The 18304-nt window shown below is 38.3% G+C and overlaps 1 protein-coding gene across 17 annotated transcripts in view; it reads left to right on the top strand.

Moving 5' to 3' along the window:
• The window catches only part of PCDH15 (protocadherin related 15), a 781344-nt gene that overhangs the window by 651454 nt on the left and 111586 nt on the right, over nucleotides 1-18304 (top strand). The window lies entirely within an intron of this gene.

Below are 18304 nucleotides of genomic sequence, written 5' to 3'. Positions count from 1 at the left end.
GTTAAGTGACTTTTTAAAAATGACGCTGTTGGTAAATGAAAACCCAGAGATTTCAGCGCACTGCTTTTGACGCCAGAATCGTTCTCCAACATCCATGTGATATAGTTTACCAACACAAGAGAGCAAGTAAAGCCAGTTTGTGAAGGGCACGAGCAGAGATTCTGGGAGATCTTACTAATAACAAGATAAATGCTGTTCTTTTCCATCCATTGAGGTAATATTCCTTTGCACTTTGGGCAGTTCATCTTTTTATAATCACACCAACTTTTTTAGAATTTAGAAGGCTCAAGAAAACCCAATTAAATTTAACCATTAGTGGAACGGAGGCTCAGAGAGAGCGTGAAGGGGGAAACAGGCTCCGAAACAGGCTCCTTTCACTCCACGGCCCTTCCTGGACATCCTATGCTAACACTGCGTCAATCAGCATCTTTAGAAGGGGAGGAGGGAAAATGAAGAGCCTGTGAGAACCCCAGTGAGGGTACAAGTATAAAGCGAGAGCCACAGAGCCCAGGTGGTGGAAGAAGGGAGAGCAAGGTAGATAGAAAAGGCAAGAGACGTGCCCTAGAATTTTCTCTACCAGTGCGGTAATTGCTATCCTAAAAGTAATCACTTCTTTTTTCTTTCTTTCAAGTCTCACTTACTGATCTAGTGTGGAGGGTTGCACAGTTGCTCAGAAAGGTACAACCAAGTCATCTGAAAAAAATCAGATTATACACGGTATATTTTTGCAATTAAGGAAATTAAGTTGTCTTCTGTGATTATTCATCACTTGCATAATTAAATTGTTTTAAAAATATCAGGCTGGTTTCTTGAGTTCTTAAAATCTTTTACCATGGGCAATTATATTTTTATAAAATATAGAGGAAGTTTCAAATTGTCAATTGAACTGACTAAATCAGGAGTCAAAAGGTTAGAGTAGTTCTAAATTATATAATGCAAACCAGCTTATTGCAACTAAGGAAAACATGGAAACTGTTTGAAAACTGTATTTGTCATCTTTCTTTGAAAAAAATGAACAGTTAGATTTAGAAAGAAAAATCTGCTAAATATTTAGGTCTTAGAACTTGGCATTTTTCAGGAAATAGCTCCAATTTCTAGGAATAAAGGCATATCGTTATCTCATATGTGAATATGATACAACTAGTTCTCGTTACTTTAATGTAAATCTAATCTAAGGCTAATAAAAGTTTCACTAATACAGCTACATATACTTACATGTGCCCAAGAATGCATGGAAAACTAAGACCAGCTAGCGGGTGCGTGCAGTAGCCTCTCAGAAGCACATGAAATCTAAAAGCTAAATGCTAGTTTGTTTAATGCTTGATGCTTTTAATATTGTTATTAACATTTCATGACTGACCTCTGCCTCCGGAGTCTGAAATACAAACTCATGTATTTAAACCACAGTTTCATTTATTAATGACTGTTAATGGCCTATAATGAATCCCTAGTTCATTAGCTATGCAAAAATAAAGCCATTATGTAAATTAGGTTAATTAATTAATTGCTTAAAGCTTTATCCCTGCTTTAGAATTTGCTGCCCCATGGTCTTCAGCTCTGCCATATGTCACATGAATAAAGTTAATAAACAAAAGAGGTTTGATTCATTGAAGAAGTGTTTTATTGTAATTTCTTTGCCAACAATTTGTTAATGAAATCATTTTCAAAGTAAGTTTTATAACTATGCTGTAACTGGATTTAATATTTAAGTGCAATTTAATAATTAAAATAGAACAATTTCAGAACTCATTTCATAACTTTTGACACTAGGAATCTTTAAAACATTTTGATTTTTTAGTATGGACATTTCAAATGTACATAAAATTCCAGAGAATATTATAATGAACCTTCAAGTGTCAACTGCCCAACTTTACTAATGGTGTTCTCAACCATTCCCTGCCTTATTATTTTGAAGTATATCAGAGACACAATATTTCATCTGCAAATATCTCAGTATGTATCTCTTAAAGATAAGGGCTCAAAACTTAATCACAACACCATTATTACTCCGCCCAAATTAATAAAAATTCCTCAATATCAATGAATATCCAGTCAATATATTAAAAATTTATTCATATCAGAATCCTAATAAGGTCCATATATTGCACTTGGTTGAAAAGTATTTCAAGTGTCCCTTTTAAAAATATAGACTTCCCTCCCACCATACCTTTTAATTTCCTTTAATGTTTATTTGTTCAGGAAATGAGATTTCTGAAGCCTGGGTTTCAATGAGCATGCCTCTAAGGGGTCTTTTCATATTTTTCTTTATCTCCTTTATTTCCTGTAAAATGATAGAGCTAGAGGCTTGGTTAGATTTAGTTTGTTTTTTTTTTTTTAAACAAATAAATTGTAGGTGATATCCACTGCTTCCTCAGAGAGGCACGCCTGTGCCTGTGACTTTCCTTTCCTGAGGGCCGCCACCACCGGTGGTCATGTCCTACCTATTGATTCTGTCCTTCCATTTCTTCTGTTTGTAGTAGCCAAATCTTTCCATAAAGAGAAACTCTTCCACATCCAATATTTGATTACCCTGATGTCCTCCTTCTATAGGAAAGACAGGAAAAAATGTTTGATTCTTCCCTTATATTTCCTGGTTTTCAAAGTAATGTGTTGATTCACCATCATACTCCAAATCAACCACTGAAATAACACAAAATTTGGGTCTTATGGGTCGTATGGTCTCTGTTGAACTACTCAGTCCTGTGGTAGCTGAAAAGAAGAGAGATACAATCTGTAAACAAAATGGTGGGCACTTCTCCAACACTAAGCAAATGGGTGTGGCTCCACTCCAACGCGGTTCTACTTGCCCGTACAATCTGTAGGCCAGACTGTGACTCTTCTCTTACTTCTACTTTACATAATCCACTTGGCGCCTCCCCTGCTGTTTGTGTATCTCTCACTGTGAGCAATGCTTCTGCTTCATCTACTTCCTTTTCCCACACATCGCATTTGAAGAAATATTGTTTTATTCCTGTTAATATCAATAATAATCAGTCATCTAGTTGTCTACAGTTTGTCCTGTGGTAGACTCCTCACAGTAGGCTTACAAGAACAGCATTACCTATATTTTTGTGCATTACTGACAGTTTATCTGTGGACCTGAGAACTGAACATAAATTTGGCTGGATATGAAAGACTTCGGGCATCTGGGTGGCTCGGTCAGTTAAGCGCCCAACTCTTGGTTGTTCGGGCTGTGATCTCTGGGTCCTGGGATATTGCCCAGGGTCAGGCTACACTCCGTGGGGAGTCTGCTTCTCCCTCTCCCTCTGCCCCTTCCCCCGACTCATGCTCTCAATCTCTCTCTCTCACAAATAAATAAAATCTTTAAAAAAAAAAAAAGCCTTGACTCATATTTTCTCTTTCTTCAGCTTAAATATCTCACTCCGTTTTTTTCTCCCATGAAATATCACTGCCAAAAAGTATAATGACAAAATGGTTTTCTTTTCCAATGCATGTTGGTTTTATTTCTGAATTTCCAAAGAATTTACTGTTTTTTCTTTAAAGTTCAGTAGTTTTATTGGAATGTGTCTCCGTTTTGGCTATTCTGAGTCATCTTCTGCCTCTACACATGGTATATGTATTCGAACCTTATTTCAGAATTTTTTTCTTGAATTCTACACTTTTAATTTTTTCTTGTTTTATTAACTTGTATTTCATCATAGGACACACCTACTGTGCAAATAATGAATCATTTCCTATCTCTTATATCCCTTTCTCTCTTTAATATCTTTCTTCATTGCATTTAGATGTTTTTAAGATTTTAATTTATGAGTTTTTCTAAATTCTGATACGTGTTTTTCTTCCAAGACTTCTTTTCATAAACTATTTTAGTTTATTTCAAAATACTAATGTACAGTTTGCATTTTTTTTCAAATACCTTTTTTTTTTAAGAGCCATTGTTTTGATCACTGTTCTATTTTTTTTTTTTTTAACCTTATGGGCTTTGGTCATGGTCCTTTTCTATTTTTCATGTGTCGGTGAAATTATTTTTTCTACAGTCAAAAAAGGAAGGTGGTTGATAAAACAGCATTTTTTAGCTCTAGACTATTCTCTCAGTTATTTTCACAAAATGATAAAAAGAAATATTATCCTTTTACTTTTAGAGATCGCCTTTTTTCAGCACTCGCACTTTCACTGGAGAAACTTCCTCTCTCCCTCTTTTTTACTTTTTTTGCCCTATTGTCCCTGTCCTGCTCAGTTTATATTCTGTTCTCAGGGTTTCCCCTTTCTCTGTAGTGTGGAGTTTTGCTCTATCGCTTTCCTATTACCTCAGTCAGATTTCCACTTAATGCGCGCTGGCGACTTTGAGACTCACTGGCTCTCAGGGCAACAGAAATGCTTAGCCCTCCCTCAGCTTCCCTAAAAACAGTTGCTGTTATCATATTTGCTGATAATACAGTGATCTTGTTTCCATCTGTTGTTTTCTCTAGTTGCTCATGTTCTGTGATTTGGAGGTTAGCTCGTTGCGGTGTTTAGTTGGAGATATGATCTGTGGGTTTTTGGTTTGATTGCTAGGATACTATCCTAATTACAAAAATGGCATAGTGAGGAGACCTAGAAGCAAGAGACTCCCACAAAAATAACTGTATAGGTTAATAATTTAGTTCCATGGCTGCTGATAAAAGAAACCCCTGGGTCAGAGACTAAGGACCTCGTTACTCACAGTGAAAGTATTAGCAGGCATTATCAAACGTGGCACCTAGCATACGGCGTGGGTCCCTGAGCTCCAGACCCCATGGCAGGTGTAGGGCCAGGGAAGACCTGCCCTGAGTGGAATGCACCACAGTAGGGGCGGGGGACACGGAGCTTGGAGACTCTGCCACTTTTATAGCAAGGTATAGCAGTCTTCCTAGAAAGAGATGGGGGAAATTGCAGGACGGCGGGCTGCATTTCTGCGAAGCATTATCTCACTTTCCAGAATTGCCAGCTACGTAAATAGTTCTGTGTCCCTGGTAGAGAAAAAGGGTCCACGCAGTGCAGTTTTGGCACACTCAGCAGGACACGTGGAGGTGCAAGGCTCCTGCAGTACTCCCGCGGTATCCCGTCCCTCATACTTGGCCATTCAAATTCCTGACTGTAATGTGGCGCGATTCAGGAAGATTCGGATATTACATTTCACCTCAATCCTCTTCTTCAACTCCCTAAATACACATCTTAATCCAAGGATACTTGAAACAATTGTTGAATCAGTGGAACCGTTTCACAGCTGATGACTTTTTGAGAATGAGAGCTCTAGAACCTTCTCAGGTTTTCGTACTGTTAGCTGTTACCAAGTTTAGGATTAAGTTTTCACTCGTGTGCTTTATATTTTTCATACAGGGCTTCTAGATAAATTTAGCCTTTCTTAACTGCTTTTATCATTAAACTCCATTAATCATTTGGGCAGTTATAATAAATATATGACCAAATGAATGAACGAATGATGAGTAAAAGAGTCCAAATTAACGGAAAGCATTTTTAAGGAGCAAATTTTCCCCAGAATGGAAAAATAACCACGAAGAGAATGGGTCTACTAGTCATTAGCTTACCGCTAAAATAAAAGCAGTTGAACTACAATGTATTCCCATAAGCCACAAATATGATAAGAGTCCTCTCTCTTTTTCTCTTCCTTCCTATTCAACAAGCTCTAGACTTTGCGTGTCCCTGACGAGGGCAGGACTTAGAGATTTGTTTTGCTTTGAGGGTGAGACTATTTCACTGCCTTGACATTGATTCTTAGCACTTATAATGTACCAGGTGTTGTCATAGGAGTTTAGGACACAGAGGTAATGAAATGAAGTTGCTGCTTTCAGGATCCCTTTATTCAGTGTGGGACAGACACATACACAACTCATGACATCACGCCACACACTCTCACGGGCGTGGTGGCTGGTGGCGCCCGTGGTGATGTGTCCAAAGAAGAGTGAGCAGGTACCACCTGAAAGATCGGAGATGTCTTTGCAAACAGACTGACCTGTAAGCTGTACCCTGAAGAATGAGCAAAGGAAGTTTGAAAGGACAGTTCCAAACACTACTAGAGAGCACATTTTAGAAATGATGAGAAACTCTAGGTATTCAATTGGAAATTTAGAAAAAGGACCAAGATACAATAGACCTAAAACGACAGAGATGTGCAAGAAATAGTTAGAGGCTGTCAAAGATATTTGAAATAAAACAGACAGCCCAGCAGTTCACCGCTGTATAAACCCTTACTCCCAAGGAGAGTAAACACGATCAACTGAATGGAGATTTAGCAACGGTCTTATCTGAAGTATTCCTTTGGGAGGAAAAGTTTGTAAACTTGTGTTTGCATTCTGCTCCACAACACATCCATCGCCAGAAAAGGAGGTTGTGAGAGTATATACTCTTCCATCTCAAGTTTCACATTACTGATTCGTGAGACCTCAGTGGCCGTGTCTCAGGGGCACAGGGCGTCCCTGTCCAAGAACTGTCAGAAGGGGGCAGTAGTGCAGACAAGCTGTTACTGGCTGGAGCAGAGAGGAGCAACCACCCCCCCAGGACAAGCCTGCCCTTGCAGAATTACGTGGGCAGAGAGCCGGAAAATGCTACCCAAGGTCCAGATTTGGGACCCAGGTGAGTGCTAGCTTTTGCAGATGTGCAGTACGATCACCTGGACGCGGGCGAAAAGCAAACATTAAAAGCTGGAGATGGAACTGCCTTTCTACTAAGGGGATGAGAGGAAACCACCTGAAATAGCTGTCCCAAACCTGAAATAGCTCAGCGCACCCCACTGACAGTCTCTGCTTCAAACACCGGTCTGACCCAAACGCGGGGGCACCATTTCCCTATAGTGATCTTTACACTGGAACTTTCCTGCCTACCTTACCTACCTTTCCTCCTCAACCTCAGGAGCCAGAAGACGGCAGCCTGTGTGAGAAAAACACTTGCTAGGGAAGGGGTGAGGAGCTTGATGAATCAAGAAGAAAGGAGCAGACAGGAGACTTTCCAGGAATATGCTTGAGCTGGGACGGAAGAGAAGGTTTACCTTTCAATTAAATTGGAAGTACTGATTAATATATTGAACTAGATTATTTTTTTTTAACTTAACCATGATTATAGTACTTTCTGTTAATTAAAAATGTTTTTGTTGGGATGCCTGGGTGGCTTAGTCGGTTAAGCGTCGGCCTCTGGCTCAGGTCATGATCCCAGGGATCAAGTCCCGCATCAGGCTCCTTGCTCAGCAGGGAGCCTGCATCTCCCTCTGCCTGCCTCTCTCTCTCTCTCTCTGACAAATAAATAAATAAAATTTTAAAAAAAAATGTTTTTGTTTTAAATATCACGAGTAACTTGAGCTTTTATTCAGCAGCAGGAAAAAGACGGGCTCAAATCAGCAGGATAAAAGGAAGGAGAAGAGACAACATAAACTTTTGTTGTATGCTGTGTATGTTGTGAGAGTATAAACTCTCAAATGGTGTATCACACCATTTGAGCATGGCTGGAGAGCAGAATATGGTCAAAACACTTGTAATGAATTTAAGCTCCTTGAGGGTAGGGATTTTTGTCTGTTATGTGTATTGATAGCTTCCAGTAGCCTAAAAGGCGTAGCACAAACATATGCTCAATAAAGGCTTATCCAGGAGATGAGCAAGTCTGGAAAACAAAGCCCAGCTTGTGAAGGGATGCGACTATCAGGCGGATGCACGCAAACATGCAGCATAGGTACCGCCCATGATCCCTAGATCATAGCAGACCTGGGCCCTTTTCATTGCCAGGATTCGGATGGGTGTGAGAAGAGACAGAGCCAGTACACAGTTTCAATCCTGGGAGGGCGCCTGGAGCTCCCCTGTGGCGTGCGATGTTGTAGGGGTTCCAGAAAGTTCTGGAGGTTGATTTCTCAATTCTCCCGCATGACAAACTCTCTGATCCTCCAGGTTCCCAGGTTTTATTTTCTTCTGCTGGTCCCATTCGGTCACGTATCCGTATTTTTCCTGCTTGGCTCTCATGGCATATTTTTATTGATCAAGTAAGTATCTTCATTTCACGAGTGAAAGGCAAATGTTTTTAATATTATTTCAAAACTATGCGTCCTCTTTTGTGTCTGTCTATGTTCTCTGTCTCCTCAGACCTCCTCAGTCTCTCCTGGGTTTTCAGGATGGAACATCATTGTTCCCAGAGACCCCCAAGGGGCCTGTGTGCAGGAACCTCCACAAAACAGATGTCAGTATTTCTGCCACAAAGTTATCACCATATTTTTAATCTTGATATAGAGCAAAAGCAGTAATATGCACCTTTATAGCTAGCTCATAGCTGTGTAGTTTGATTTATGATATTCCACATTTGAAATGCAATTCTTTTATAGTAAAATTATAATTATCTTTAAATGTGGAAGAAAAAAAACCCAGCTTTTTATAAATACATCATTGTGTTTTGATTCAATAACTAGCCTTTCAATCAGGAATAAATGACAGGACAATTAAGATAAACTTTAAACCGGTGATAAAACAACTCAAACACTATTGATTTCATTTATAATTTTGCTGTAGGGTACAAGGGCTTGTAATACATTTCATTTCCTTGGCTTTTCTGGTTCCAAACAGAAGGTCTGTGACAAGTAATGCTAATGACTCTTTAGCCATGATTGACTGACTTAAGAAGTGTTCCTCGCATAAATTGGGTGACATTGCAGCATCTCACATGTTCATTTTTTCGGTCCTAAAATCCCGTATGTTCAAGGTCTTATATTTGTTCTATAAAAATATAACCATGATTTTAAGAAACTGCATTCATACTTTATTTAAAAATCGGAGGCTACTTTATGAAAGCTAATTCCATTATATCCTTTATTGTACTTTTGTCTCTCACATTCTAGGTATCTTATATAAACACACAATTGGAACAATTACATTTTTAATGAAACAAACATTTATCTGTCCAAGAAAACAATTGTGCAGAACAGTTTTGCTTGGAAATATGATTTAAAAACGGTTATGGAATTTTATTAATCCATTTCAGAAACCAAGTGCATTGAGGCAATGTTCTTCCGTTGACCCCAAAAGTGAGTTGTTGAACCGATGACAAAGATGTGAGATCGACCCTTCTAAATGAGAGTACAGATCATAATACATACTTCTTCACATGTTTTAGGAAGAAAAAAAATCATGTTCCATGAAGAAAACATTTTTTAAAGATTTTATTTATTTGAGAAAGAGCGAGCGAGCAAGGGAAGAGGCAGAGAGAGGGAGAAAAGCAGGAGCAGGGAGCCCAATGCGGGACTTGATCCCAGGACCCTGAGATCGTGACCTGAGCCCGTCAGACGCTTAACTGACTGAGCCACCCAGGCACCCCCATGAGGAAAACACTTTATATGACTTCCATGGTCAATTTAAAATATTTAAGAGTCTAGGAATGCATAAAATTGTTCTCCTTAACTTATACAACTAAGATTAAGCTGTAGAGCCTAAAGACGGGCAGTATAATTTCTTTATTCTTGGGAACTTCTGTTTAATTAATACAGTTAATAATTTAATTTTTTTCCTTGCCTTTCCAGGCAGAATTCAAAAACTGAGATTCAAATGGAGCCCATTTGCTGATTCACAAATATTTTTGCTACCTTATATTTTGCTTCTGAGAGCAACAATCATCTGATTAATAATGAAGTCCCAAAACTATGCAACAGAAACTCTGTATCTTTTGCCTCAGAAAAACTCCCATTTCAACAGAGGCCAACTAACCTCTTTTAAATGCATGTGAAACTTCACAGAAGTGAAATCTGTGAAGTCATATACATTATGGAACTATCATCTCGAGAAAAAGAAAACGGAAGCAAGTGTCTAGATAACATAAGCGTAACGTTTATCTCAGCCCCTAAAGACAGGGGGGGAATTATCAGAATTTTTCTGCTAAATACATTGATTCTTTATATTATTGATGAGTGCACCCGTTGGCCCTCCACACTCTGTTGTTACGTGATCAAGGTCAGCTCCTCTCTATAGAGTAAGGAAGCACAAGTCTTTTTAATATTTTGCTAAAGATTTAGACAGCTGTTTGATTTTATTTATTTATATCTCATAACAAATGGGAAGTGAACATTCTTTTCTCATATTGGTGACATATTCTACCTTGACCAGCTTTAACAAGCTGACAAACTTCCTGATGGATTATTTTTAGAAGAGAAAAAAAAAAAAAACTAGACAGAACTGCCCATTAACTAGACAAAAATAGCTTCCAGCATTATGTTTAAAAAAAATAAAAAGCTTATGGGGAGAAGTGCCACACAGAAGGAATACGCATAGGATGACCCTTCCGTAGCTGTTATCCGCTCAACTGGAAGGCGCTCTTGATCCTGCTCACCATTTCCTAGGTCCCTGCCTCTCTCAGTCTCCGTATTGATGGAGGTGTTTTCCCTTAATCTCAAGGACGCCCTCTACCTACTCTTCTTGCTTATGCTATTCCCTGTGTCTAAAAGGTCCTTCCGTCATTGTTCTCCTGGTAAACTCCTAATTCTTTTACAGGGCTCATTTTAAAACTCATCTCGTTTGTGACCTTTCCTTCATCACCCATTGTCCCTGTCACGTGGGGAACCGTGAGTTCTCGAAGACAAGGATGTGATATCCAATTTTGTAGTGCCTCAGTTTCCGCCACAGAAACTCAGAGAATATGAAGTTTGAGATGGATCCTGAAGGAGAAAGTAGTATGGATGACAGTCTGGAGGAGATCTATTTCAGGGGCAAATAGTGAATATTTCTTTGCCAGGGCGATAGAGAATTTGCCTGGTTAGCTATGCTTGATGTCATGCTCTAATGGTTTCTATCAACGAAACGCTATTATGTTTTCTATTCCTCTACTCCACTTTGCCTTTTGGACATCTATTATTTATATTAAAAATCATATTGTACTTAACTCTTAGATCTTGTTATGACTGACTTTGGCCAACACTGATGTAATTCGTACCTGGAATAATTAATAGAACCATAATATTATTCTTCTCAGTGACTGTGACTTGTATCACATTTACAAAAACACTTGATGAGTTCACCATAGGAAGTGATAATAAAATGCTAGATATATGGCCAAATAACAGAATCTAGGGCATTCCAAAATAAAAGTGGTAAATAGCTGTACAGCATGGAATACAGAATACTGTGCGGTTTTGATCCTAAAATCAGGTATCACTTATCTTTGATTCCATGACATGGATCGGTAAGGTTTTGTGGTTTCTCTTGTAATTATTATTCCTCTTTGACTAACGCTAGTGTTCATGACTACAATCATGTGGCCAAGATAATTTATATAAAAGACATGAAAACCTAGACTGTAATTCTTATTATGCAGGAAAGATGTATACCTTATTTTTAAGAATAGTATCTTAAATTGTATTAATAGACACATTGAGAGAGAGGTAAGAACAAAGGAAGCCAAGCAATTATATATGTGGGTGTGTGGTAGCTGTATTTATATTTTCAGAGTAATATATACATGTCATTATATATATATATATATATACATTTTCAGACTAATAGTTTTTAAGTGATTGTTTTACTTGCAACAACTATGCTCATTTTTTTTGAAACACATCTAATATGATTATGTTTCCTGTCACATGGCCCCTGAAACATAATGGTACTGCTACAGGAATCATGATAAAACTGTACATTAAACAAATATGTTGAGTACTTAGAAGGCATAAGTGTTTTTCTAAATTCTGTAAGGGGAAAAGTATCTACAAGGTGAGATCATGGTCTTCAAAGGGTATGTATTCTAGTGGAGAAACCATGATGCATACGTATAAAAATAAGTAGTAACACTAAAAAAAAGTATGTGGCTAATTGATTAAGAGAAGCATAGATATGCATGGTTTGAGTTTAAAGAAAATAAATCACTGTGGTAGATTAAATCACTTAATGATTGAGCTGGGAAATGAAGACTTTAGTTAAGCAATACCTGATTTTGTCTGCTAATCCCTAATGTTAGGGCAGGTGGAAGAGGGAAGGACAGAGGATTAGGGGAGAAAATTGGAAGGTAATGCTTGGGGGAAGGAATTTACAAAGTGAGTCCAGAGCAGAGTGAGGAGCATAGTGGTAACAGAGAATTAATGAAAACAGAAATAGGAAGACATAAAGGAAACATCAAAAAGCTGTTCAAGAAAACGTGCCATCCAAAACATGGTCCTTGAACTACCTGATGACAGTCACTTGAGATGCTTGTTTAAAAATATAATTTTTGTATTTTTCCCCAAAAACCTAATGAATGCAGGTATCTGGAAACAACAGAAATCTGAATGTTCAGGATGTTCCCAGTGTGTGTGTGTGTGTGTGTGTGTGTGTGCACATGCATGTGTGTATGTCCATCCGTGTGTGTGCATTTTCACAACTATTTAAAATACTGATAAAGAGAATAAATGTTTGTAGTCTTTGCTTGCTTGTTTGTTTGGGAGGGGACAGAGAAATAACATGGCAAAAGTTAACTCAGCACATAGGATAGCTTGGGGAGAGAAAGAATAGAGAATGAATGTTAAAAGAATAGTCTAGGCCTGAACTAGTATTGGACTTAGGGTTCTCCAAAGAAACAGGACTGATTAAGATACAGAAAAAGATTTGCTATAAGGGATGGGCTCACGTGATTATGGAGACTGAGCAGCCCCATGATCAGCTGTCTGCAGGTTGGAGGCCCAGGAGAGCTGATGGTTTAGTTCCAGTCCAAAATCAAAGGCCTGAGAACCAAGAGAGGTAATGGTAATGGTGTGAGCTCCCATCTGAGTCTGAAGCCCAAGAACCAGGACCACCAGTGTCTGAAGAAGATGGATGACCTGGCTCAAGCCCAGAGCAAATTTGACCTTCCTCCATCTTTTTCTACTATTCAGGCCCTCATCAGATTGGAAGATACCCACTTGCATTGGTGATGTTGATCTTCTTTGCTTCGTCTGCTGATTCAAATCTCAAAATATCCTCACAGATACACTCAGAAATAATATTTTACCAGCTATCTGGGCTTCTCTTAGTTCAGCTAAGTTGGCACATAAAATTAACCATTACCAGCCAGTGAGATGGAAGATGTAGGACATATGTAAGAGAGAAGTTGATAGGTCTTGATGACTGGCCATAAAGAGAAAGAAATAAATCAAGAATAGTTTTATACTTTGATCCTGGGTAACATAAATTAAATCCAGAAAGTAGCTGGAAATAAAGAATTGAACTTTTGAAGGATGTTCAAGACTTGGCTTATAGATTTTGGAAGATGTCATATAGAATGATTACTTAAGCCAACGGATATTGTTATGCAAAGGATCACTAACATCACATGGTATAAATGTAAATGAGGTTTAATCGGGGAAATCAGGCAGAAAGGCATCAAAGGAAAAAAGCACCTCTCTAGCTTCTGTAACCCACAGAGAGAACTTTCATCTACACATACTTGAACATACCCTAAAAGGAGCTGAAATCAGGGAACTCATATGGTACTGCTCTACATATGTAAAGAGAATTTGGAAATGAGGATAAGGAAAAATTCATTGACCATGTAACAATGAATCTTCCTGGTCAAGGAAATAAGGCCTAAAGCAGGGGGCTGATAAAGCCAAGCAGCCTGTACCAGGGAGAGGCAGTTGGGATCCACTGAACCAACAGAGATCCAACAATGGCCTGTCTCTTTGTTAATCTGCCCAAAGAGGAGAATGAATGAGCCCCCAGGGCCCTCTGGCCTTGTCCCTGTGAGGAAGAGGCAGGGGAGAAGGGTAGCAAAAGACTGAGTTTGAGGGAACCCCTTCATTTAGTGAATGAGAGAAAAGAAGAGCCAGTTGAAGAGGCCATAGAAAAGAGGAGTAAAATTTGTGTAATAATGGCTTGTTATCCAAAGGACTGAGGGGTTTCAAGAAAGGCAGCAGAGCAGAAACATCAAACATCACAGATATTCAAGAAAATATGCAGCTAAAGAAATTACAATGGATGGCACTTAGCTGGGCCATGCAGTGATGATGGTTAACGTGGAATAGAGAAGACTTGTATATGGAAGAAAACAGGGAAATTATAGTAGGTAAAGGATTTCTTGGTTTTATCTACACAACAGGCTCAATTAGTAAAATCTTAAACATTCCCTGATTTTATTCGTTTTATATATTTATGAAGCATGCCTTTCAGTTTAATTTATCTATTATGTGTATTAAAAAGCCAGTGCTGAGAATGCTAGGTTTCAGAGATAAAAAAACATAAATTTAGCCTGGCATTCTTTTTACTCATACTCAAAATGCAAGTCTAGTAGACAATTCTTCTTCCAAGGCTAATTCATTCTTTATCCCCAGGAACTTTTATAAGTTCAATTCATCAAACTTGTCCCTTCTCTGCCTTGGTATCTTGTACCTAATTAGTCCCCTACATGGTAGCTTAAAAATAATTATAGACAAACAATTCAAAGGAAATCATTATTTAAATGTTGTCACTTTCAATTTTGAAAGTCTGTTTCCATTTATTAATTTATAGCATATGCTTGCATCAAGATTCCCTAATAGAGATTGCTATATGTATGTTTTATTAAAATGCACAGGGCAGATTCTAACCAGTCCAGCAACTCAATTTCATTTATGAAGGATTCCTATTAGATGATATTCCATAAATTCTGAGAAATACATGATACTAAAGGACCAGAGGTAAAGAGAAATTCTGTAAAAAATATTTATGAAGGAAAATGTTATAACACAGATAATTTACCTGTACAACCATTCCAAATCAAAATCACCTTAACAGAACAGCAGAGAAAAGACAGGGATCGAAAAATCTAATATGAGGAATTATTTAAGATCCCTGATTTAGGTTTCAGATAGACCTGGGTTCCAGACATCTCTGATCTTTACTAACATCTTTAAGCTTTAGAATCTTCAACACTGTTATCAGAATAAACATGTCTACACCTCCTAAGGTTTTTGAGCAAAGCTATGCCCGCAAATTACTTATTAGAATGTTGGAAACACCCAATAAAAAAGCTATAGTAATTATTATCACTATTTTTATTTTTACTAGCTGTGACATGTTTTAGTGACCCTTAAACATATCATAATCGCATACTGAAATCACATACGAAAGTGCTTCATCTACTCCTTATTGCAGATAGAGATTCCATGTTTCTCCAGAAGTTCTTCATATAACCAGTGGTTGTGGGTGGTGACACGTTAGAAATATGGTCAGGCCATCTTTTGACATTCTTAGATTTGAATACCCTTATCTTGATTGACAACCAGATAACGTATGTACAAAAACTGGACAATATTTTCCCAAAAAGAGCGATGAAAATAATGTAATCATCCATTGATGACAAAGGAGAAAATATGCTAAAATTTAATACTTAAGTTTTGCAACACTAAATGGAAAATTTGCATTTAATAATGTCTTTTGGTACCTTGAGAGGGAAAATCCAAACTTTTTGTTTAGGTAGGAAGGTACAGTCCCCATTCTCTGATGTGGACTAAATCATCTGTTTCCAACTGTGCTTGGGATGGTTATTTGGTTAGAAGCAACAAACCTCCTCTGACTGACTTATACTAAAAACAACTTATCAGAAAAGTACTTAGTGGCTTGCGTAATCAAAGGAGAAGCTGAAGAGGATCTAAAGAAGGTCACAATACCGATAAGCTTTGGCAATCTTGGTCAGAAACTCAAAGCACTGCTTTTTTGGACAATGCCATCAAGACTCCTGGGATCATAAACCTTCAAGCAAATGGCAATCAGCTCAAAGGTCAGGAGACTGAGGGGGAATCTGATGAACCCAGGTTGACACAAGTACCCTTGAATAAGGCTGGAATGCAGAGCACTGTGAATAACAATTCCATTAAGGGCATAAGACAAATGGAGGTATAGTAACTCAAAGTGGAAAAGATGGAGTTCTATGTCCAAAATAAGGGGGGATAGGATGTTGGGCAGACAAATCAAAAAAAAAAAAAAAATCTACTTTACTTTTTCAACAATCAATTTGGGACCCAGGTGTGGTTGACTGAGATGCCCAGGGAGGCAGTGTGGGGACAGTCCTAGAGGAGAGACTCGTTACTTCAAAGTTATAGTGCTAGATTTTGCATTCTATCATAATGATAATTTAGCTTCCATTTTTACCGTAACCGATGCTTGAAAGTTTAAGTAGCTGATTACTTGAACTTTTGAAAGTTTATAAGTTTCTGTTGCTTCAAAAAATTATTTTTTCCTCTGGGAAGTTTTGGAAGAGATTAAAGATAATGCTTGCATGTAATGACATAGTGCAGGAACTAAGCACCCCTATTTGACAAGTATTCATTAAGTACTTTCTAAGGACTAAAATTAGCCTGTTCATTGCATTAAATAGTTATTGTTAAATTGCTTCTACAATTTCTGCAAAAACCTAATTATTAAATATGTTGTGTACCAGATGACTAATGAGTGAAGTAAAGATCTACAGATAAAGAGTAATTAGATTGTGTTTGGCAAGGTCACCTTTCTCTTTATTCATTGCTTTTCGGTTAAGTGTTCACAAGGAAGTCACATATGCCTGGGGAAATATCATCTTACAAACAAGCAAACAAGCAAACAAATTTATTTTATTTCAGGGGGAAAATACATGCTTGACTAGCATCTGCCAAAGCTTGTCGATGCAGAAAAAGTAGAGATGCACACGTTGTCTCCCCAGGCTCTTTTGATATAAGACATGATATTTTGGGAAAAGCACACAAAGGAATCAATGAAGTTTCTTTCAGGATTTTTCATTTCTGTGAATGTTACGTTTTTCATAATTTGTTTTCCCTTTCCCTTTTCAACATATTTAATATTAACTTTCTCTTCATTATAAAAGTATTATTACTACATAAAATGTAATATATCTAAGAAGAAAATAATGTATAATCCTACACTTCTGAATGTTTTTAAAGTTTGCATATTTCTTTCAGTCTTTTTTCCACACACACACGCACACACATACATACACACACATATACACACGCCCATACACAAACATGCACATGCTAACACATGCAAACACACACATTTTGATCATGCATTCTCTGTTTAGAATCTGGGGCTTATATTTCCAATTAGTGTTACAACAACAATATTTTTGTGTCATTAAATACTCTTCAAAAAATATCATTTCAGTGGTTGTTTCACATTCTACCATGTGAACATATCATGATTCATTTACCTCTTTCCACATTACTGAAAATCCAGTTTGTTTTGCAAGTGGCATTTATAAGCAGTTGTTGTTCTTAATCTGAGGTCCTTGGAGCGTAGGACTGATCTAAAATGAAAAATCTTTCATCAGATACCCACTAGTCCCTTTTATGGACATATGGTCCATAATTTTCACAAAAAATTTCAAAGCTATATTTATACAAAAGAGGATAAATCCAGCTACTAAGTTATATGCTATAGATATAGTCATTTTTTTCTTCCTAAATGATTTATTATAATGATCGAGTAAGTTTCCTAGGATCCTCACATATCCCACGGGGAAGCGCACTCCTGTGTCTTTCTCTTTCACTGTCATGCTCCTAGCACCCTTACAACACCTCTGACACCAGATATGCGGGCTTGCCGCTCACACAGTTCTCTGCAACACCAGCCGGCTGTCCTACAGTTCAATGTCACTCTGCCACCCACCCGCGTTAGAGCGGAACCCTCACGTCGAGCTCAGTCCCACAACACTGCCTCCCACTTCAGATGCCAACTGTAAAGAGTAGGTTCTCAGGTTACCCACAACTTCTGTCAGGCTTGGTTACAAATAAGAGGTTCCCATGACCCCCTATTGTTTCAATCAGTCGCTATAACAGCTCACAGAGCTCAGGGAAACACTTGCTTACGTTCACCAGTTTCTTGTATAAGAAAGGACATGATGAAGGACACAGATGAGCAGCCAGATGAATAGATACAGAGGATGAGATCTGAAAGGAGCTTCCATCCCCTGGAGTTCTGGATGCACCGCCCATCTCGGTGGATAGATGTGTTCATAATCTGGAAGCTCTCCACACCTCATCTTATGGGGATTTTTATGGAAGTTTCATCACATAAAAGGTGTGACGGCTTATTAATTCCATTTCTAGCCCCCTTGCCCTCTGCAGAGAATGGGCGGTGGGCCTGAAGCTTCCAAGCTTCTGATGACGGCCTGGGCTCTCTGGTGATTAGAGCCATCCTGGAGCCGAGCGAGAGTTGCCTCATTAGAACAGAAGACATTCCTCTCACCCAGGAATTCCAAGGGATTTAGAAGCTCCGTGTCGGATGCTCTGATCACTTGGGAAATTAGGTAGGTATTCCTTAGGAGCTCTGTGTCAGGAAATGAGGCCAAAGACTACGTGTTAGAACAAAAGATTCTCCTAGCACCCCTAATTACAAGGGGTTTTAGGAGACAGGGGCAAAACCAAGAT

Source organism: Eumetopias jubatus, unplaced genomic scaffold (assembly GCF_037043125.1).
Source record: "Eumetopias jubatus isolate StellerSeaLion01/CBP00866 unplaced genomic scaffold, mEumJub1_p1.0 scaffold_17, whole genome shotgun sequence".
NCBI classification, from domain to species: Eukaryota; Metazoa; Chordata; class Mammalia; order Carnivora; family Otariidae; genus Eumetopias; species Eumetopias jubatus.
This window is presented reverse-complemented; position numbering and strand designations above follow the sequence as displayed.